This window comes from Momordica charantia, assembly GCF_013281855.1.
Source record: "Momordica charantia cultivar OHB3-1 chromosome 4 unlocalized genomic scaffold, Mcharantia_2.0 BLBB01000004.1, whole genome shotgun sequence".
Lineage (NCBI taxonomy): Eukaryota > Viridiplantae > Streptophyta > Magnoliopsida > Cucurbitales > Cucurbitaceae > Momordica > Momordica charantia.
Genome location: NW_028275162.1, coordinates 18,927,390 through 18,951,006, shown reverse-complemented (window position 1 = coordinate 18,951,006; position 23,617 = coordinate 18,927,390). Strand labels below are relative to the sequence as shown.

The 23,617-nt window shown below is 32.5% G+C and overlaps 1 pseudogene across 1 annotated transcript; it reads left to right on the top strand.

Annotated features, from left to right (window-relative positions):
- Positions 1 to 20,892: 20,892 nt before the first annotated feature.
- On the top strand, positions 20,893 to 22,535 carry LOC111007779 (S-adenosyl-methionine 4-1-methyl-2-pyrrolidinyl-3-oxobutanic acid methyltransferase-like; annotated as a pseudogene). Its single transcript, XR_015790158.1, has 4 exons — positions 20,893 to 21,011; positions 21,101 to 21,534; positions 21,769 to 22,023; positions 22,126 to 22,535. The product of XR_015790158.1 is annotated as an S-adenosyl-methionine 4-1-methyl-2-pyrrolidinyl-3-oxobutanic acid methyltransferase-like (transcript).
- Positions 22,536 to 23,617: the final 1,082 nt, after the last annotated feature.

The window sequence follows — 23,617 nt, the reverse complement described above, 5'->3', positions numbered from 1 at the left end:
ACCCTTAGGTTTGGTAATAGTAGTCTTAATTTCAGTAGGTATTTCTCTATATATACAAATAAGTACCAAGTGGAAAGTTATAAGAACTCAATAGTCGGATATATTTTATATTTATCATATAGGTGTATCTTAGAATGGTTTTTTATTGTATTTGCTATTAATGTTATAAGGAGTTATTCCTAATAATCAAGCATGTGCTAGGGTGTCTAAATTGATAAGTAGGTTTTTTTAGTCTTGTTTGTTAATTGTGGTCTGGTATAACATTATATAAGTTTACATGAGATTGAGTCTTCAATACTTATTGATTATATTCGGATGTAGTTTATATCTACAAATAAATACCAAGAGGGTAGTTGATTGCAAATGTCTAGGTGATAATATTTTGATTTATCTTCAAGAAATGTTCTAATTATCTAATAAGATGCTCTAGTACTCTGAGCACGTGCATTTAACTATGAATATTCTGTTGGGTAAATATATGCTGTATATATGAACTGTGTAGTACTGACAAACAGATTACAACAAAACTGGCTACAAACGATATAAATTTGAACAACTTGATGAATACCAAAACTTGATAAAAATAGTCGAGGCACGCTTCAATAGCGCTGACCTGAAGACAATTATTTGCTCTGCACAAGTTGCTAGCAGACTACAGCGATCGTCTCAGCAGGATACAACGACTAACTCCGGTAGAACTGCAACCTCGAACTACTCGGATCTGGCAGAACTCTTAGATACTTGCTCTCAACAAAAACAAGAAGAACAGCTCAAAAGAAGAGAGAATTCTTGTGGGAGGAGGAGAATACCCAATTGTGGTATGCTTGGATATCTCAAAATGAAGAAATCCACAACTATATATACTTGTACAAACAAGTAACATCTCGCTCAAAATTAAACACATATGTAACATTTTTAATATGTTACATAGGTAACTTTAACACATGTATTTGTAACTTTAACAAAATAAAGAAACAATTTTCCATTTAAATACATAACTTCAAGTTTAATAAATAAAGAAATAAAACCACTAAAGAAATAAACATATTCACAACGTACATGTGAATAAGTTTCTTTAAATTTCACTTTTTTTCCCACCTTTAAATCCAACATATTCAACTTTTGGAACCAATTTTCCCTAGACCATGATACATGCGTCAATCAATTATAGAATATATATAAGAGACATGAAAACTATAAATAATTTATGGTCTACATTTATTTTCTGTTTATTTCCGGTTTGTGTAGGTAACTCTTCGACTCTACTTTCCAGTTTATAAGTTTAAGTGATTCATCAATACTTATCGTTTATATCCGGATGTATTTTATATCCGTAAATCTATACTATATATAAATGGGGGCTGTGGGGGAGAATTTTTACCTACCCATTTTGGCCTTACTATTTCAATAAATACCTGTTTTGCCCCCCATAGTTTTGACTGTTCGGGTTGAAGTATCCATTGCGAGAAACAATATGTCCATTCGCATATGGGTGTGATCAAGATGGTTGATTATCTTTTTAGAGGGAGAAGTTAATCTTCGCGATGTGACTGTTCAATGAAATGATACGTCTATTATGGTGTGATTACAAACCATTTATAACATGAAAGAAGACGAAGTATTAGTCCTACAGTGTATTTTTTTCGTTCCCAAAATGTCTATAAATGTTTTTTCTTTTATCAGAGAATTAAAACAGTCTCTCTCATTTCTTTTTTTTTTTCTCTCTTGAAAGAGGATTAGCGCTATCGATTAAGTAAAATGAGGGTTTGCTATAATGATTCAGGCGGTTGGTGGCCTCCTCTTCGAGAGTTTCGTTCTTCGTGAGGAAACAATAAAACAAATCAAAATGAAGATTTACGAATCCAGAAATCTTTTTTAGTCGATGAAGAGGTAGAGTATAAAATTAATATGTCTCTCTATTTGACGTATGGATAGTTTTGAAAAATACTTTTTTGTATAGTGATCATTTTATCGGTGCTCTTGATTGCTAAAAAAAAAAAGAAAGCAAAGTCTGGTATTTGGGTATTTGACGAAGATCTTTCAATTAATATATAAGATTTAATGTTAGTATATATGGATATGATTCATATTCTCTCTCTTTCTCAAATTAAATTTTTTTTAGAGAGTTAATATAACACTACAAGAAGATGAAGCTGATGAAGCTGTTTCAACCACCTTTTATCGAAGGTTATTGAAAACCTTTGAAAAATAATACATTTATGAACAAATATGTGAAGTCTTTGATAACTATATGATCTTTTATCAAAGGTTTTTCAAAACCTTAGAAAATTATGCAGTTTTATCAAAGGTTATTAAAAACCTTCGAAGAAAGATAAACATTTTTCAACAAATCTTAAAAAACCTTTGAAAATTATTATCTTTTATCGAAGGCACTTTGAAGACCTTTGAAAATTATTCACTACTTTATCGAAGATAATTGAAAACCTTTGACAAACAATACATTTGTCAACAAATATGTAAAGTCTTTGAAAAATATATGATATTTTATCCAATGTTTGAGTAAAACTTTCGAAAATTATGCACTTTTTATCCAAGGTTATTAAAAACCTTAAAAGAAGATAAACATTTATCAACAAATTTAAAAATAAACATTTGAAAATTATGTTATCTTTCATGGAAGATATTTTGGAAACCTTTGAAAATTATTCACTTATTCATGGAAGGTTATTGAAAACCTTTGAAAAAGAGTACATTTAAGACTTTAAAAAATATATGATGTTTTATAGAAGGTTTTCTAAAAACTTTTGAAAAGATACACTTTTATCAACAAATTTCATAAACCTTTCAAAACCATTTTATTAAAGGTAATTGAAAACCTTTGAAAATTATTCAAAATTACTCCCCTCCTTACCAACTGTTATTGAAAATCTTTCAAAAATAATATCGAAGGTATTTAAAAAAATATTTAAAGAAACTTGGTCATTGAAAAACTTTCAAAACTATTATCGAAGGTATTTAAAAAAATATTTAAAGAAATTTTATCAAAGGTTATAAAAACCTTCGAAAAAGATATGTATTAGTATTAACTATTATCGATGGTTATTAAAGCCGTTGAAAAAAAATATAATATTCTATTATTATTAAAAAAAATATCACGTACTTTAATTTGCATTCAATTGCTCGTTCTTCAGCCTTCACCCAGCCTTCTCCCTTACATTTGTTGTTGCCACTGTTCTGTTCCTTCAGATGCCGTGTTTACGTCTTTAGTTCCTTGCATGTTTTTCCCTCTCTCTCATTGGACTTTTCTGAGCGCAATCTCTCCCTCTTGTTCTGATCTCGATTTAATTTGAAATTTTACCAATTCCGCTGGATTTTGAGATACAAAATTCTCCATATCAACTCTCTTCAATCTACCTCTACAAATTCGGAGTAAAATAATTTTTCTTGGTCTCCTTGGGCGCATGATCATCAAGGGTTTGATCACTCTCTCTGTCTCGCTGATTTTTTGCGATGAAAATTTTTAATTCTCTTAAACCAAGGAATCGTTTCATTGTATTTATATGAACTTCTCTTTTACTGTGTTTGTAATGGTAATTGTTAATTGTTGATTGATTTTATTTGTTTTAACCTCAAATTATTGGTATTCTCATGTCTATTTGGACTTTCTTTTGTTCTCTCTGTATAGTTTTAACATCTCTCTCTACCTCTGTCGATTCTGGCAAACCTAATTTGTGCTGTGCTTCCAGCTGAAGGCATTAATTATTGGCTCTGCTATCACATTTATACATATAAGAAAATCCACGATTAAAAACTTTTGGGCAAAATTTTGGTTAAGTTAAATATTTGGCTCTTCTGCTCATCTAAACTGCAGGTTGCACTCGTACGTTGAATTTCACTTGGAGGAGAGGTGTATCATTTATGGTGCCGATGAAATTTTATGTTTAGACAGAGAAAACTGTGGGTTTCTTTTTTGTGTCTATCCTCTGAGATGTTCCTTTTTATACTTTGGTTTCAATTTCCATAGTAATTCTCAAGTGATCACTTTCATGGATTCTTTGTTATAGGTTTTTGCCACCCCAGAAGAAAGTATTGGGTTTCATGGATTCTATAGAGTTGAGATTATGGATCTTACTCTCATTTGTTTATTCTAAAAATTTTCTATTAATGTTTATAGTTCCTTAACTTTTGGAAAATTCATCAACATCATACATAACATCCCTTGATTTTAATTTTTTTCTTAGTATATGCAGATGTCCATATTATGTTGTGAGGAAAAAAAAACAGTGCAGGGGTAAAATAAGATAATAAGAAATCGACTGATTAAATATAACCATATGTATATATAACTCTTGTTTTTGCTTTGCTTATCGTAGAGCATGATTAATTATATATATATAGCTAATTTAGTATTTGTTTATGGGTTAGGAACTATATGTTCACGAGTTAAAGCTTAATAGAAGTTAGAGTTTTAATACTAAATTTATATTTGATCTCATACCATAACAGACTGATCTTCTCGTAAGTACTAAGTGGGTAGTTGATAAGATGTATTTTATATCTATAAATAAGTACCAAGTGGGAAAAGATGTATTTTATATCTATAAATAAGTACCAAGTGGGAAATTTATATAAGTTCATGTGATTCATCAATACTTATCGTTTATATCCGTCTGCTTATGCTTTAGTTATAAGAATTCAATGTTGATATATTTTATATTTATCCTATCTCATAATTGATTGTATTTGTTGTTAATGAGATAAGGAGTTATTCTTCATAATCAAGCATGTACTAGGGTGTATAAATTGATTAATTAGGTTTTTTGAGCCTTGTTTCTTAATTGTGATTTGATACAACACTATATAAGTTTATATGAGATTGATATTTCAAGTAAGTACTGTCGTAGTTAGGGGAGTGACCGACGCACGAAAGCCATTAGAAAAATTTTATCACCCCGAGAATATTGGAAAGATCAAATTTCCATCAAAAATTAATAAATAAAAAATAACTTTAGAGGGAAGGGCACATCAAGACTTGAACTAGTATCATAAGAGTCAAAATTTAAACCTCTTACCAATCTACCACCACCTTAGGATACTATTAAAATTTATTAAAAATATAAATATTTTAATTTTTAAAATTTGTGTAACAAAAAATGAATAAGTTTTTTTTTAATTTAAAAAATATTTTATTTAAAATAGTTGTTTAGTAAAAATAATGATATAAAAATAACATTAAATCGGGCAAGCAAAGACTTGAACTTGAAACATGCAAATTACTCCTAATAAACCTACCACTATGCCCAAACCACAAGATACAACCTAACTATCCTTCTTAACATACAAATCTTTATTATGAAATTTTATTTAAAAAAAAAGAAAAATTAAAACTAAAACCAAAAAAGAAAAACTTTATTTTGTTTTAGATTTGAAATCCGTATAACAAACTTCCTTAAACTTAAAAAAAAAACATTTAAAACAAACTTGTTTAAAAAAAATCATATTTAACACAACCTTGTTTTTAAAAAAATCAAATTTAACACAAATTTATTTAAAAAAATCATATTTAAAACAAACTTATTTTAAAAATAATCAAATCATATTTAAAACAAACTTATTTTTTTAAAAAAAAAAAATCAAATTTAAAACAAACTTATTTAAAAAATCAAGTCGTTTCTAAAAGCATTTTTTTACATCAGGTACTGAGTGAGGAAATCCTTGGTGTGCTCGCGGGTCTAGGAGCACTTGAGGTGGGAGTCAGGTTGCCAGAGATCTGTGCGTCAGTTGTAGAAGTTGTTCGTTATATTATGTTGTCCATCAGGATTGTAAAGCTTTGCGTCAGACTACTGTGCTGCGGGTTGTCGGAACTCATGCTTTAATTTACTGTCAATGTTAATGATTTAAGACTTAGGTCAATTTTGGCACAATTGGCATAAAATAATTTTAAAGGAAAATGAAAAGTTGTGAAACTCTTTTTCTTATTGTTGTAAAAAAAACAACGATTATTATAATAATAATAGTAAAAGTAAATAAAGTGTGAAATGAGAAACTTAGGTAAATGCATGGACTCTTTTAAATGAATCACTTTATTAACACCAACCTAAACAAAATAAACATGTAAATAAATAAATAGTGGAACTCTATGATAAGATGAGTGTAAGGTTAATGCCTACACAACTTAGAGGAAAAACGGCTCCCAAATCTTCCATATTCTTTCGCAGTATGGTCAACTTAAGTGGAGAATTTCATGCGCTTACACAGGAATCGAAATTCCGTGAAGGTCACACTACTCAATCTCTGATCTAATTTTAAAAGTAAAGTCTGGGTAGAAGGCTCGTGTATTGTGTGAGATGCATGATAATGCGAAATTATAAAAGCAAATCATAAGGACAATATGTGCACACAGAAAAAAAAAGGATGAACCAAAATAGTTTAAAACGGATAATAAACGACAAAAATATGGCTTCACTCTCAATATGTCCCCAGCGGAGTCGTCAAGCTATCGCAACATCATCACGACGCGGAGCGGCCCACGTTGTCCCCTGAAGGGTCTCTTTCGAGATTAGGGCTTGGAGTCGCCGCCAATCATCTACGAGGTGTGATTGGTCACCTATTATAAGAACTTGGTGTACGAAAAAACAGATTTTAGGTTCGGGAGTCGGCTAAGCGTAAGGGAGGTGTTAGCACCCTACGACACCCGTTCGAAAACGGTGCCATATTTTGTAAAAAAATTAACCTATTATTTTATTTGGTCAAAAAGAAAATTATTTTTGTATTTTGATTGAAATATCTCACGTTATATTAATTCACAATTTGTTATAAGATATGAATTAATAGGTATGAGTGGCACGAAGGCGATTAGAAAAATTTTATCACTCGGGGAAAATTAGAAATATTCAATTTCCATCATTGAGGTTTCCGAAACAATTATTTAGTTAAAAATAATATTACTGTAGGGCACATCAAAACTTGAACTTGTTATGTAAGAGTCAATATTCAAACCTCTTACCAATGTGCCACTACTTTTGGATACTATTTATTTTTAAAAAAATATAAATGTTTTAATTTTTGAAATTTGTTTAACAAAAAACGAAAAAGTTTTTTTTATTTAAAAAAATATTTTATTTAAAATAGCTATTAGTAAAAATAATGATATAAAAATAACATTAATTTGGGCGAGCAAACACTCGAACCTAAAACATACAAATTACTCCAAAGAAACCTACCACTATGCCCACACCACAAGATACAACCTAACTTTCTTTCTTAACATACGAATCTTTATTTTGAAATTTTGTTTAAAAAAAAAGAAAAATTAAAACTAAAACCGAAAAAAAAAAACTTTATTTTGTTTCAGATTTGAAATTCGTATAACAAACTCCCTTAAACTTAAAAAAAAAAACATTTAAAACAAGTTTAACAAAAATCATATTTAAAACGAAATTATTTAAAACAAATTTATTTTAAAAATAATCCAATCATATTTAAAACAAACTTATTTAAATATATATATATATATCAAATTTAAAACAAACTTATTTAAGAACTCATATTTAAAACAAACTTATTTAAAAAATCAAGTCATTTCTAAAAGCATTTTTTTTACATCACGTATTGTAGTAAGAAAATCCTTGGTGTGTCCGCGGGTCTGAAGCCATGAAGGATCACTTGAGGTGGGAGTCAAGTTGCTGGAGATCTGTGCGTCGGTTGTAGAAGTTGTTCGTTATATTATTGTTGTCCGTCAGGATTGTAAAGTTTTGCGCCGGACTATTGTGCTGCGGGTTGTCGGAACTTGTAATCGCCGGGGGACGTGTGCAGTCGGAGTATCGTTGGGGTCGCCGATGTGGGCGAAGAAGAAGAGAAGGTGATGGTGGAGAGAAAGAAGGAAGTGAATTAAAATTTTTTGTTCATCTTCTCTGTATGGGTATCCTCTTGCTGCATCGCTCTCTTTGTTTTTTTTGTGCTCCTTTGGTGTCCTCCCTCCCCTCTTAAATACTAAAAGAAACAACAGTCACTTATGCTAATATTAGAGAAAAAGGGAGGAAGAGAGAGGGAAGAAAATCTTTTCATAATCCCTCTTTTGTTTTTAAATAAAATCTTAATGTTAAAATAATAATAAATAATAATAACTAAATCCCTTTCAAAACATAATCTACTTTTAATTAAAACTTCATAATCTACTTTTAATTAAAACTTTATATTAATACTTATGATAAAGTAAATTATGCTATTTAAACTAAATCAATAAACATAATAAATAAATCAATAATAAATAAATCAATAACAATAATAATTTTTTTTTAACAAAAGCGAGCTTGACCAAATACGGTGTCTACAAGTACTTTATGTTAATGTAGTTTAAGTTAACGTGAATTACGATTATATGTTCTTTTAGTTTGTAGTTAGCTTGATGACCATGTAGTATGTTTCACTGTTTTATGTAAATATATATTATAACAGTACATTAACATGGTCAAGTTCAAAGGACTACCTAAACCAAAGGAAAGAAGAAGAAGTAATAGAATACTTAACAAATCATACAGCAAGTCGAACAAAGAACATGTATTTCTTAACCTTAGCTTAGAGGCATACAATATTTTCCTTGTATTATTTTTAAGATTTATATAGGTTATAAGTACATTGTAATTTTTCAATCGGTGTACCCATAGGAGAGCGATGAGGAAGAAACAATTCAAAATGATGCTAAGACACTAAAGTCGTCCTTTTACAAAAATTTGTTTGGAAATATATCACGGTATAAGAAGAACACGCCGATAGTCGATTTACCACAACAAGACGAAAAATTTGCGACTAACGCACAACCGGAATGTAGGGATATAGTGATTAAAGTTTTCGAGAATGAAGAGGTAATATTTTTATTGATTAGCTTTTAGTTATATTTTCAGTTTAGATATTAATAACTATAATATTGTTATGTTAATTTTAATGCAGTTTGAATTCGAAAATATGTTCGAAGAAGATGAGGATACACCAATTACAGGAAAAACAACAGTTTTTTAGGAAGGTGAACCGTCAAATAGTAAGTCATCTTGTTTTGGATCAAAAGAAAACTATATTCCTCTATTTTTTGAGGAATTTAAAGAGATGATATTAAATAGTCTGGAGATCATGAATTGCAAGATCGATACACTATTTTTTTAGATTGATAGTGTTAAACGAATGGTGAATGAGAATATAATTGTTACCGAAAAAGAGGATGGTGACGGTGATGGGGGTGGGGGTGGGGTGGAAAGGATAGTAACAATGGTGGTAATGAGGGTGGTAATGACATGTTGGAAACTCTAAAGAAGATCACCAAAAGAACAATGCATCAAGGGATAGTGCAGCGATTACTATTAGTGAGAATGATTGAGATAATAATAATGTGAGTATCTAAAATAAATGATTGTATTATGCAATTATAGTCTTAGTATGTTTAACGTTTAGAGTCTTTAAAGGACATATGTAAAGTTATTTTATATGTTTCGGAGTTAAAGAAACCAAAGAAGATCTAATGGAGGATAAGTTTGTATGCACTGCATTTTTAAATGAGGTTAATATGATAAAAAAAGATTTCTCAAAACAAAAAGGCTTGCTTGTTTTTATATTTCTTGTTTATAATGGATTTCGATAGTATGATTTTTTGATTCTTGGCTCATCCTTTTATGTTATGCTTCTTGAGTTGCTGAAATTCAGTCAGTCAAAGATTATCTATCGGGGCATGAAAGAAAGATCTAAATTGCGTTATTATAAATTGAATCGTGCAAGAGGAGGAGAATATCGAGCAAAATGATATTATATCGGATGATGGAAACATGTACATCCATGCTGTAAGTATTCAAATTAATGGTTGGGGCTAATGAATATGCTAATTCTTATATTGATATGATCATACTACGACTTAATGAATCTGTGGTAAGCTTTATTGAGCATCTGATAGCGCTTTGTTTGGTCTGTTAAATATATGGGGATATATTCGTACATAATATATAGTCATATGTTTCAGATGTTTATACCAATTAACATAATCAATATACTGGATGGTTGCAGACTTGATCAAGATTTGGGTAGATGAGGGTCTTGATTAATTATTTCACTTTCGTAGAAAGTGTTTTGAATAATTATAAGTCATCTTCGGCTTAGTTAAGAGAACTAGATTCCTGAGCTTGGGAGGTTTATGAAGTGAAAAGGTCTGCTATCAAGCATAAAGATGAACAACCCCACCAAGTTATGCCCATTATCCATTCAAGAAAGAAAGGGCTTTAACTATTTGTACGATGTTGAACTCATTATTACTGTAAGATTAATAGTCTATGTTATTAGGCTTTCACAAAGTAATAAGCTTATTTTTATTAGTGCACTTTGGCTTCAAGTTGACAGGGCAGGCTTCTTGCTAAGATATATAATATATAGTTGTAGTGCTGTCAATTAATTAAATGTTTGAAAGTTATCGAATCGTCGATATTAGTTATTTTGTATTAATATATTCGAATATACCCATATATATTTTATATTTCACATATAGTTATATTAATATGTAGTTGTGAGGAACAGGTCAGTTTGAAAAGGGGGTAACGGAAAGATGAAGACCAGACTGAAGGTTGAGGAAATTGAACCATTGAGGGACAAAGCGTAGAATGGTGTTGCCTTCTAAGGTTAATCGATCACCTTACACTACGAAGTTTGGTTCAACAGAACATAAGAGATCTACGCTATCTAGTGTTGAAGATTTTGATGCTCCAACTTTCAACTTGTTATCACAAATTTAAGTATTGACTTTATGTGCTGGATTACATTTTTTTCTTTTTTGGGTTAGTTATTATTTACTTTGAGGTTAGATATATTACATATTTCGTTATTATTTATTATATTCAATATGACTCGCTATGACTTCTTACTTGTGACTTCACTTTATTAAATCTATTGAAGGATTTTCATCACAACTACTTAAGTTATAAACCATTTGATAACTTTTAGTCACACTTGAGTGAGCTATACTACACAGGTCATTTCTGAAATTACTTGAGTGTATTAGACTACGCACCTGGTGCCTTTATTAATATCACTTGAGCTAATATGTTAATTTACTGGTCTCACCTAATAGCTTAAATATCAAGTACTTATGACTCTAGTGTATTGAGTTTCTTCAAAACTCAAGCAAGAGATACATAAAACTATAAAAATTGCAACTACAACTCAAACAATTTGTTATTAGTTTAAACTTAAAGATAATTATTTAAGATATTTAAGATGACATGGCTATAATGATAAAAAGCAATTATTATTTTGGGTAAAATACACATTTGGTCCCTGAGTTTGAGGACAGGTTTCTATTTGGTCCCTAAGTTTCAAAAAGTAACAATTTGGTCCCCGATCTATAGAAAATAGTTCTAAAAGGTCCCTACGTCAAACTTCTGTTAGTGTCACTAACGGAATGCTGACGTGGCAATAGTGAGTTGGATATCTTATATTATTTTTAATTATGCGTAATTATTTTATTCATTTCCTCCACTCTCTCTCTTCCTTCCTTCTTTCTCTCTCTTCCCCTCTTTCTCCTTCCCCTATCTCTCCTTATATGGTGAGAAACAAGGGGGAGGGAAAAAAATATTAGTAAGAAATAAGAGATCCCATGTGGTGAAATAAGAAGCCAAAATCGCAAATAAACAAGAAAGAAAAATGATTTAAGAAAACAAAGGAAAAAATTGGTTCAGTAAGAACCCAAAGGCTCCTCCAAATTCCCTGCACCTAAATCTTACAAAACCACCACATTTTGGATCTTCACATCGCAATAGTGAGAAGTCATGGAAAGATTTTTTCACACATAGAGAAAGAAAGATAGAGGGAAGGGAAACGAAATGGAGACGAAGGGGAAGAGAGGGAAAGAGGGAAAGAAGAGAGAGAAAGAGATGATGAAAATATAAAAAATTACACAATTAAAAATAATATAAAATTTATAAAATATCCAACTTACTATTGCCACGTTAGCATTCCGTTAGTAACACTAACGAAAGTGACTCTACGGACCTTTTAGAACTATTTTCTAAAGGTCGGGGACGAAACTATCACTTTTTGAAACTTAGGGACCAAAAGTGTATTTTACCCTATTATTTTTGTGTTAGAATACCCATTTCATAACAAGCAATTATTATTAAGAGGATTATTTACTATGTACCAGTATATAAAAATATTTTAGTTACACATATAATAGTATGTTGATGCGTAAATTATACTCTCTCAGATCCTTCCGAGGTTCGCACCAAACTTGATAATCGAGGATCAGAGAACCTACAAAATCAATCAAACCTAAACCGGTGTGACTCTAGTCACACGAGCTCCGACGCCTAAGTTAACAATGAGGGTAGATGGATAATCAAGTTAGAGTGTAGAGAGTAGGGTGTTTTTGCATACCTCTAGGGTTTGGCTCACCCTTCCATTTATAAAAGTCGAGTCATAATCCCTTTAGGGTTTACCCCAGTCAAATCCTCATACATCTCAATATTCGGGTCCGCTCGTTCATTGTGGGCTCTAGGTCAAATCGAGAATCAAGTTGGGATACTTCGAGTGGGACTGCAAAACGGTCGGGATGAACCGCTACGGTTCTAGGCTGGGGGGCCGAGAACTACTCAGCGCCGAGGTCTGGTCAGCCAGGGGCCGGCCCAAGTTGTCAGGTGCCGGCCCCCCTTTCCTGGTTCGGGCTTTCTCTCAGGTTTCCTTCGGGCCCATCGCTTGGTCTATTCGTCTTTTATCTCCCCATAACAGTAGCCCCCACTCTCAAAATAGAAGGCAAGAACATGCTAAGGCTTCTATATTGAGAGTACTTGTTATATGGTATGGATGACTACTTTTGTAGAACAGCCCTATTTTTAGTCGCTGTTGGTTGTCGTCTCTATGGGCTAACTTTCCTAGCCCCCATTCTCTTTGATTGCAATTGGCTGTAATCAAGTCTTTTGGGTCAACCATACGGTTAGTTTTAGTTTTAACCGCCAGATTTTTGTTTTGGGATCTAACTTTCGGTTGGATTGGCTGTATCACCTTTAAGTTTCTAACCTGTATGAGTTTTGTCCATGGTTTTATACTCTAGGCTTTACTCTTGGGTTTTCAACCTATTTGGCTTTTGCCAATGGTTTTATACCGTGAGTCTAGTTGATACCCTTCTATCGATGTCGGTTGTCGTTTCATGGGCTGATCTTGCTAGCTCCATACTATTTCTACATAGTTGGCTGCAATCAAGTCTCATGGGCTTTACTATATAGTTAGTTTTAACATTAGATTTTAGCCTTGGGATCTAACTTTTAGTTGAGCCAGCGATACCATCCTTGGGTTTCTAAATTTATTTGGCTTTTGCCCATGGTTTTATACCTCAAGGTTTACTATTAGGTTTCTAACATATTTGGCTTTCGCCAATGGTTTTATACCTTGAGTTTAGTCGGAACCCTTGGGTTTCTAACCTATTTGGCTTCTGCCAGTTTTTTACCCTGGGTTTAATCAATACCCTTGATTCGTTTGGCTTGTCTGCTTTCTGTTTCAACCTTGCTAGGCCTGTACGCATACCTTTTTAGCACCTTTGGGATTCTCTTCCCTGGTTTCACTGACTAGTTTCCAGCTTATCGGCCTGCTTCTAGGTATGTCCCAGTTTGAGTTCCTTGACCAGCTATTGATTAATCTATTCATGCCCCCACTTGAGGAGTTTTCATTTAAAATAAAGATAAATGCCCAAGTAGTAAAGAATTAATCAAATATCACATGCTAGAACCAAAAGCAAGTAGATATTTTCTGAAATGTAGGGCCAAACATAATTTGAAACGAAGTAAACGATAATTTATATAAGCAATTATCAAAAAAATTAAGCCTAAACTATTAACCAGGCAAAAAGGAAAGAAATATTGTCCTGTGTGATCAGGTCGAACGCGTCATTTTGAGATGGCGTAGTAGCATCCGTGCAATACTCATTGCTCTCTCCCGATTCTTGCTCGAATGAGTCTGTCGTTGGAGTATATTTCTTCAAACGGTCTCGTTGATGCAACTGGTCTTGAGTTTTGTCAAGACCCTGTTTTGAATGGAGTAGTTCTTCTGCACTCATATATTTTTGAGCCCGAGTCAATACTTCTGAGAAGGTTATTGGAGCTCTCTTTCTAAAAGAAAATGACAGCTCTTTATCTCTTATTCCAGATAGGAAAGCGACTAGTGATATTCCGTCTATAAGATCTTTGACTAGTAGTCTTTCCTCATTGAAGCGAGCCACATATTCTCTGAGGCTCTCAGTTGATTCTTGCTTTATGGTCAGGAGGTAAGTCACAGGTTGGCTCCTATTCTGCCATCCAACGAATTGCGTGACAAATGCTTCGACCAGTTTTTTTAAGGAGAAGATTGACTTTCTTCTTAATTGTCGAAACCAAACACGAGCAGTGCCCGTTAACGTGAAAGAGAACAATCTGCACTTGACTGCTTCTGTCATCCTGTAGAGGTCCATCCATTCTCTATACACGTCCAAATGGTCAAAAGGATCTGTCAAGCCGTCGTAATGCTCTATAGCAGGGAGTTTGAACTTTGGAGGGATCTTTTCTCTCATTATTTCTTCCACGAATGGGGAATCTGTTGGCTCTATAATCTCCTCAAGATCGTATCTTCTGTCTTTTTGTCTTTTACAGCCTTTCTGTGATCTTTCTGTATGCTCATGTTGGGTAAGCGATTTTTCTTTATGGAGCGTAGTGTTCTTGAGGCCTGGTCGGGTTTCCTGTCGACGGTAAGTATCATTTCGTGGTTTGTCGTTCCCTCCCATTACCAGTTTTCTCCGTGCCAATGAGCTGTTTATCGACTCCCTCACATGTCCACTCGCGGGAGCTTTGCCCTTTCGTGGATCTCGTACAAGTTCTGGTGGACTCTCCTCTTGTTGCTCAAGTCTCTCAAGAATGAGAGATATGTTTCGATTCACTCCTGCAATATTCTTTTCAAAGTAGCTCATTTGTTCTCCTATCGTTCAGGAATTTCTGTCTGTTGCTTTTTCTGCCCTGGAATCTATCGCATTGTATCACCCAAGGCCTGCTCGGGAAGTTGTCGACCTGTTTCACCCTCGGCCAACTCAAGCAAAAGCATCCTCCTAGCCGTATGACGTTCGTTGCCAGCATGTTGTGGTCTATTTCCAGAATTCATGTCGATTTGTTTCTCTCAGGATCTGTCCTGGATTTTGTCGATTCGCTTCACCCTAGACCTTCTCGGATCCTGAGCAGCTCTCGGTCGACTTGTTGATCGTCTCGACTTCTGGCGTCCCTTCTCGGATCTAAGCAGTCCTCGGTATCCGAGCAATTCTCGGTCAACTTGTTGATCGTCTCGAGTTTTGGATCTGAATCGTCCCTTCTCGGGTCCGAGCAGTTCTTGGTCAACTTGTTGATCGTCTTCGACTTTTTGATCTGAATCGTCCCCACAGACGGTGCCAATTGTTGATGCGTAAATTATACTCTCCCGGATCCTTCCGAGGTTCGCACCAAACTTGATAATCGGGGATCAGAGAACTTGCAAAACCAATCAAACCTAAACCGGTGTGACTCCAGTCACACGGGCTCCGATGTCTAAGTTAACAAGGGGGGTAGATGGATAATCAAGTTAGAGTGTAGAGAGTAGGGTATTTTTTCATACCTCTAGGGTTTGGCTCACCCTTCCATTTATAGAAGTCGAGTTCTAATCCCTTTAGGGTTTACCCCAGTCGAATCCTTATACATCTCAATATTCAGGCCCGCTCGTTCGTTGTGGGCTTTAGGTCAAATCGAGAATCAAGTCGGGATACTTCGAGTAGGACTGTGAAATGGTCGGGATGAACCGCTATGGTTCTCGGCCGGGGGGCCGAGAACTGCTCGGCGCGCCAAAGAGGCTTCGGTGCCGAGGCCTGGTCGGCGCCAAGCACTGCTCGGCATCGACCACTGGTTGGCCCAAGTCGTCGGGTGCCGGCCCCCCTTATCTGGTTTGGGCTTTCTCTCGGGTTTCCTTCGGGCCCCGTCGCTTGGTCTATTCTTCTTTTATCACCCCATAACATAGTATATAATCAATTATTATTTCGTAATTGTAACAATAAAAAAATAGAATTGAAATAAATGTAGTAATAATCTATAAAATATAGTGCGACATGATAAACCAAAATAAAGACTCTAATGCTTGTAATGGAATAGAATTGAAATGAAAAAACTGTAATATGAAATTGTTTTAACTGCAAAAATAAAATAAGCAAGTAAAAGCATATAAATTAATGTCTTTCTATTGCGTCAACGAAAATTTGCACGACTTTCTATTGTGACCATATCTTCCACAACGATTGCATTTAACACATTTTTTAAATTTTAATGCTAATGAAATTCTCAACTTCTTTGGTCTACCAGTAGGACTTTTCACATTGAGCGAAAGTATTTTTATAATCTTCACATCTTCTGGGATATTTCAACTTGACTGATGACCTAATGGGTGTATATTTCCACTGTACGTGGAATGTAAATAGTTGTTGGAATAGTATGAGAATACGTAACCTTTAGTAGGTACATGCTTCTATGTCAATACAGCGCAGGTATGAGCAAAATGTATTTAAACAGTATCCCCCTGACGACAAGTATAGCTTCAATTTGGAAGTATTACCTCAAAATGTTTACTTTGATCAATTACCTAATAAATATCGTTATTGACAACAAAAACCTAAAAGAATTTGGAAAGCAAATAAACCAGAGTTTACATTTTTTTAAGAGTATAAAATATATGTCATAACTAATTTCATTAAAATGAAAATAATTACTAGTAAAAATTTATATTGATGAGAACAAATAAATTTAAGGTACAGTGGATTGTGATACTTACTTGCATTGTACGACCAACTGAAATTTGATCTCTAAACTTACTCTTAACACTTTTCGTGAATTCAGTAATTTGAAAATCAGCATCGTTCTTACGCTCATAGAATCATCTCTGTAACATCATCCACACAACTTCTAGCATAGAAGTTATTGGTAATTTTCTTACATCATTCATGACAGCATTTAAACTTTCTGAAATGTTGGTTTGTCATAAAATTGTATCTTGACGAACAGGAATAAGCACACAACCATTTAAAGAAATCTATGCCCAACAACTCCTCGCGTATGCCTCGTACAGTAGAGTCTAATAGACGCATGTTATGTTCAAAATTCTCAACATTGTATGCTTTGACACATAGGAAGAATAATTTATCAAAAATCTTTTTCTTGTACTTCAACTTCAAATTCTTGAACAGGTGGAACGCGCATATGTAGTGGTAAGCATTAGTGAAAACCTTCTCAACTGATTTGACTATACTCTTGTGCCCATTTGAGACAATTACAAGATCTTGACGAACACTTATACATCGTTTTAGCTGTTCAAAAAACCAATCCCATGAAGCATTGTTCTCAAAATCCACAACACAAAATGCCAAAGGGAATATCTAATCATTCGCGTCTAACGTGCAAGCTGATAACAGAGTGCGAGCATACTTATTCTTCATTGATGTTCCATCAACTAAAATAACAGGTCGCAATATTTCCAGCCAGCGATCGAAGACGATAAAGCCATGAAAAGGTACTAAAACCTTCCATGATTGTCAACTTTAAAATCACAAACTGAACCTACAACATAAGGTATATAATAGATTATATAATATATTACTATTATGTTGAAAAATATTGTAAATAAATGAATATAATCATACCTGGATTTTTCACCTTAATCATATGACAAAAAGAAGGGATTAATACATAAGACTCCTCAGGAGATCCCCTAATTTCTTTTATTGCAGATTCTCTTGCACGCCCGGCTTTTTGATGGTTGATACTAATACCGAGTTCTCTACGCACATGGGATATAACATCTTTTACACTAAACAAATCTGTACCGACCATGTTAATCCTACCTTTAATAATAGAAAAAGTTGTTTGTCTATGATCGTTAAGTACTATTTCAAGAGAACATGTACGATCTTGTTTGCCCTGAATTGAAAATGATCTCTTATAGCCACAGACCACAACGCATTCTGTAAATTACACTTTCTACAAAACTTGTCATTCACTTAAATGTGGAAAGTTGTCAAAATATTGACAACATCAATCGAGTGATGAAATTGACCAATTGATCGTATACCAATGTCTATCGAACTTGAAGTATTAATAAGCATGTGATCTAATACGATAGAAAGACAATTTCTACAATCGATAACTAAACTACAGTGTGATTCCTTGTCATCTTATATTTTCATGTTTGGTTCTAATTCATGCAAATACATCAGGATAATCAGAACTACCTACGAATCCTAATTGCTCCATTATCTCTTCCATCAAATTGGCGTATGACATTTCTTGTTGTATAATTAGTTCTGACACTTTATATTCCACGTAATTATCTTTGTCGTTCCAAAATCCACTATGAGCATGCACATAGGAATAAAAAGTGCTACCTACATGACATTTATAAAAGTACATTTATTTACATAATATTTTTAAAAATACAAATCATTGACATTTATAATAAATTATTCTGTATAAGTTCGAATAATACATAATATAAAAGTTATAACACATGATAAATAGGTATGTATATTGTATTCATTGTATTCATAATAATATTTGATTTCAAAAGTTCTCACGGTGTATATGTTATATCCTAAAATAAATATTCGATATAATACTGAAAATATACATATGAATAATTAATTGTTAATATTTTATAATAATACATGATATACTAGTTATATCTTACTTTAAGGACATATATACACAATGTTAATTACATCACTAATAATAGTAGATTTCAAAAGTACAAGTAGTATATATGTTATAACCTATTAACGAAAAAATATAAACGTAATTGAACACATAATAAGAAATATAGAGAGAGAGTAATTGAACACATAATAAACGAAAAAATATAAGCGTAATTGAACACATAATAAGAAAGAGAGAGAGAGACTGTAATTTAAAAACAATAGCATTTAATCATACCCATGTTTCTTTCGATGTACAAATAAACTGTATTTTCTTCTCCTTTCAATATTGGCGTCAATCAATTCTTGCTTCTCGTGACTTATCTTCTGTTAAAACATTTATCACAAGAAAATAAATACATAAATCAGCACACCGAAAGCATGGGGAAGAATCTTCTTCTCACAAAAAAATATGAGGAGCAGCCATAATCTTTCAGCAATAATGGGTACAGGGTTGAAGACGAGTGACTAAATCGTGAGCAGCAGTAACTTCACCTTTGTATTAGTGTGATGCAGCAGTAATCTTCTACAATTGGTTAATTAATTCGTGAGCAGCAGCCGTATGAGCAGCATACTGAAAGAATGGGGAAGGAAGATCGTTGGAAGAAATGAAACTTGCAGAAAATCGTGGGTATATTATCAATTTAAAATCATGGGTAAATCTACAAATTAATTAATTTGGAATTTGAAATCATGATAAACTTTTCTTTCTCTTCGTAATCTATTTTTTTCCTCTAAAAATTATATTTTATTTTCTCTTTCATTTTTTTTACTGTAACTTTTATTAATCTTTGTATTTATTTATTTTCTATAAAAATTATATTTTGAATCTTGTTTTTATCTATAAATTTGTTCCACTATCATTTTTCTCTTTCTTTATAATTTCTTTTTTTTTAACATATATTTTCTTCTCCACTTTATTTTTTTCTCCAAAATTTTTCTGTTTTTGTCTTTAACTTTTCTTTCACTGATTTTTTTCTAAATATTTTTATTTATCTCTAAAATTTATCTTCGAAAAGTTTATTTACATCTCTATTTCATGTCTCTACGCTAGGGAAGACAAAAATTTCCGCAGGGTCGAGTCTCAAAAATAGAAAATGCATGTCCCAACCCCATCCCCATCCCCGATTCCATTTTTTAAATAAATTAATATATATTTATTACACTTTTTTTTTATACTTGCATTCTAAATAATTAAAAACAATTATAAAACTGATAATTTTTCTTGAGAACATCTCTCGGACCCAAGAACGAGGTGGAGCTGGAGACGGAGACTAAAAATTTTCACGAGCGCGAGAATGAGGGAGAACATCACCACTCGCACCCACACCAATGTCATCTCTACTCTACATACTCACTAGTATGTATTTTCAATTTTCTAACTTTTTATAAACAAAAAACTAAAAACGGTTACCATGTTTTAGTTTTTTGTTTTTTGAAATTTTAAAAATAGAAAATCAAAAATCAAAATCTAAAAAACAAGAAAAACCAGAAACCAGAAACTAAAATGGTTATCAAACATATCCTAAAAAATTATGTTTCACTTGATTAACGTGAGTTATATATATTTATTTTATATACTTTTATTTATTATTATTATATTTTACTTTTACAATTTTTTCTTCTCAGGCTCTTCAGTAGCCATTCATTCTTATCATATTTTTCAATTTCTCTCTCTTTCTTATCCCATGATCCATCCTTCTTTTCTTTTTCGTTCTCTCTCCATCTTTCTTCTCTTTCTTCTTCCATGTTCTTCCTCTCTACCCTTTCTTCTCTTTCTTCCTTCATTAAATCTCCCCTGCATTTCAGTCACAAAACCACTCATTTAGAATCGTTTTAATTTCGAATTTAGTACCTTCTATAAATTGACCAAACTGACCGATCGAACAGTTGATTTGTACATAGATGAAAAAAAGAAAGTTTCCGACCAACCAAAACTAACTAAGTCGGTTTTCGGTGTGGGGATCGGCCAAAAACCGACCCCGACTGACCGATGCTCACCCCTATCGAGGCCTATGAATATACTTATAGTGCCTTCTGACATCAATAAATTCTAGCCAAGAAAAATGAATACAAACAAAGATGATAATAATTGTGGCCGACGGAATATGTCCCTAAATATTTTTCTTCATTAAAAATGAAAAAATAGAAACAAGAAATACGAACGTTATCAAACGGGTTCTAAATCATTATAAGTAGGATTGCGGCTTCTCTTCACGGCATAGGAGAGGGAGAGAGAGTCATCAAAATGCTTCATGTCAATAGAGGAAGAGGAGACACGAGCTATGCTTCCAACTCCTTGCTTCCGGTAAAAAAAATCTTTATGAAATAAGTTTACGTAAGATTATTATTCCTGATAATTATACTTTTCTTTATATGAGATTATTCTTTGAACAGCGAAAGGTAATATCTATTACCTGGCCAATCGTGAAGGAAGCCATTACTAATTTCTTCTGTCGCTCCACAAATTTTCCCACCACCTTAACTATAGCAGATTTAGGTTGTTCTTCAGGACCCAACACTCTCATGTTTGTCTCCGATCTGATCAAACAAGTGGAGGACGTTCGTCACAAGTTTCACAAAAAGCCTTTAGAATATCAAGTTTTCCTGAATGACCTCCATGGGAATGATTTCAATGCCATTTTCACATCTTTGCCAAGTTTTGTGGAAGATATGAAGACCCAACTTGGAGGTGGTCTTGGTCCATGTTTCTTTAATGGCGTGCCGGGTTCTTTCTATGGCAGAATTTTTCCTACCAAGAGTTTGCATTTTGTTTATTCTTCTTATAGTCTTCATGGGGAGATTCTTATAGTCTTCATTGGCTCTCCCAGGTAATTTCAGAGTCCAACTAGTTATTGGTGTGTGAAGGATCTTATACAGGTTTATAATGGACCTTCTGCTCATACTCAATTGGTTTTGAGATTAAACTCATAAATATTAATATGGTATCAGAGTCACGATCTTGAGAGGAGATGAAACTCCATCAATATTAATATTGTAGGCAAATATTTTATTTTCCTTTTCCAAAGTCTTAATTTTGCATAGTGTGAAACTTAATATTGCAGGTTCCAAAAGGGATAGAGAATAACAAAGGAGAGATTTTCATAGGCAGTACAAGTCCAAAGAGTGTGCTTGAGGCTTATTACAAGCAATTTCAGAAGGATTTTTCAATGTTTCTGAAGAGTCGTGCAGAAGAATTAGCAATTGGAGGACATATGGTTCTAACAATGATAGGAAGAACAAGTGAAGACCCCTCTAGCCAAGAGTATTGTTATGTTTGGGGTTTCTTGTCTTTAGCTCTCAATAACATGGTTGCTGAGGTAAAGTATATATATACACACAATATTTTCCCGTTTGATTGCAAGTTTTAATGATTAACAAAAAGAAAAAGAAAAGGGTATTATTGATGTAAATTACTGCAGGGAATTGTTGAAGCAAAGAAAGTTGACACGTTCAATATTCCAAACTATATGTCATCTCCACCAAAAATGAAAGGTGAAGTCTTAAATGAAGGAAGCTTCACTATTGATCGTCTTGAAGTTTCAAGAATTAATTGGGACTTCTACAATACAGAATTACACCAATCAAATATATCTGTTGACAGTGGCTACTATATTACCCAAAATATTAGATATGTAGTTGAACCACTTCTAATTTGTCACTTTGGAGAAGCCATTATCGAAGAACTATTTGATCGATATAGAAAAATTATTGATAATCACATGTCAAAAGAGAAGATTGAGTTTGTCAACCTCACTGCTTCTCTCTCGCTGAAATAAATTGATAAAATTATACTATTTTTACTACATAATTTATAAGTTTAAAGGATAAATTTAGTCCTTTTGCATCGTATCAGTGACCATGCATGTTTAAACTAGATTTTAGGAGTTTAAAATTAAGGAATCTTTATTCATGTCACGTGTTTGCATTTCAAGAATGTAGCGTCCAAACTTAAAGATGTTAATATTTCTATTCACTTAGGAAAATAATTGTCAAAAAATTGCAAGCAAATAAAGCCGTGTTCAAATTGAAAATGATCTACATTTATATAATTCATTTAATAGAATATTAATAGTTATACCAAAACAAATAAAAAGGTGGGCATTTGTATCTTTTCTGTTTTAATGTAATTTAGAAAATTATAATTATATATGAATATTTGATTTTTTTCTCTTAACTCGACCAGACAAAACTATTAGTGCTCAGATCAACTATTCAAAGTATTGATATAGGACCATTATGATAAAATTCAAGTCTTGTTATCACGAGTTAATGAATTTGATAGAAAAATTTTCTCTTAACTCGACAAAGAAGAAAAGAAATAAAAAATAAATTTTGTCTCTTACAGAGTCAAAATGCATTTTAAGTTTTATTTTATTTTTATTTTTTGAGGATGTGATGCAAGATTATTTATTATCTGTAATTTTTTTTTACTATAATTTTTTTTTATTTCTCTTAACATTTCTTTCTTTGCTCCCAACTTAATTTTCTATTCGTGTGTTTAACTTTTCTTTCGCTAATTTTTTTTTTCTAACTTTTCTTTATATGAATCTTTTTTCTCCCTAAAATTTTTCTTTCAAAAGTTTGGTTTCATCTCTCTGAACTTTAAGTTTCATATCTCAATATTAGAGAAGAATGATAAAACTTTTCATAGAGTCGGATCCCCTCTCAAAATAGAGAATGAATTTTTTACTATGTCCAGACTCATCCCCAATTCTATTGGTTAAATAATTAATATATATTTTATTAACTATTTTACTAAATTAGGAATAAAATATTAAATATTTTTTTAAAGATAATTATTTAACTACAAAATAATAATTTTCAAGTAAAATAAATATCAATACATATTTATTACCTTTTTATTTTTTAAATTACTGAAATTGTAATTTTTCCTGTAAAGATCATGTCCCC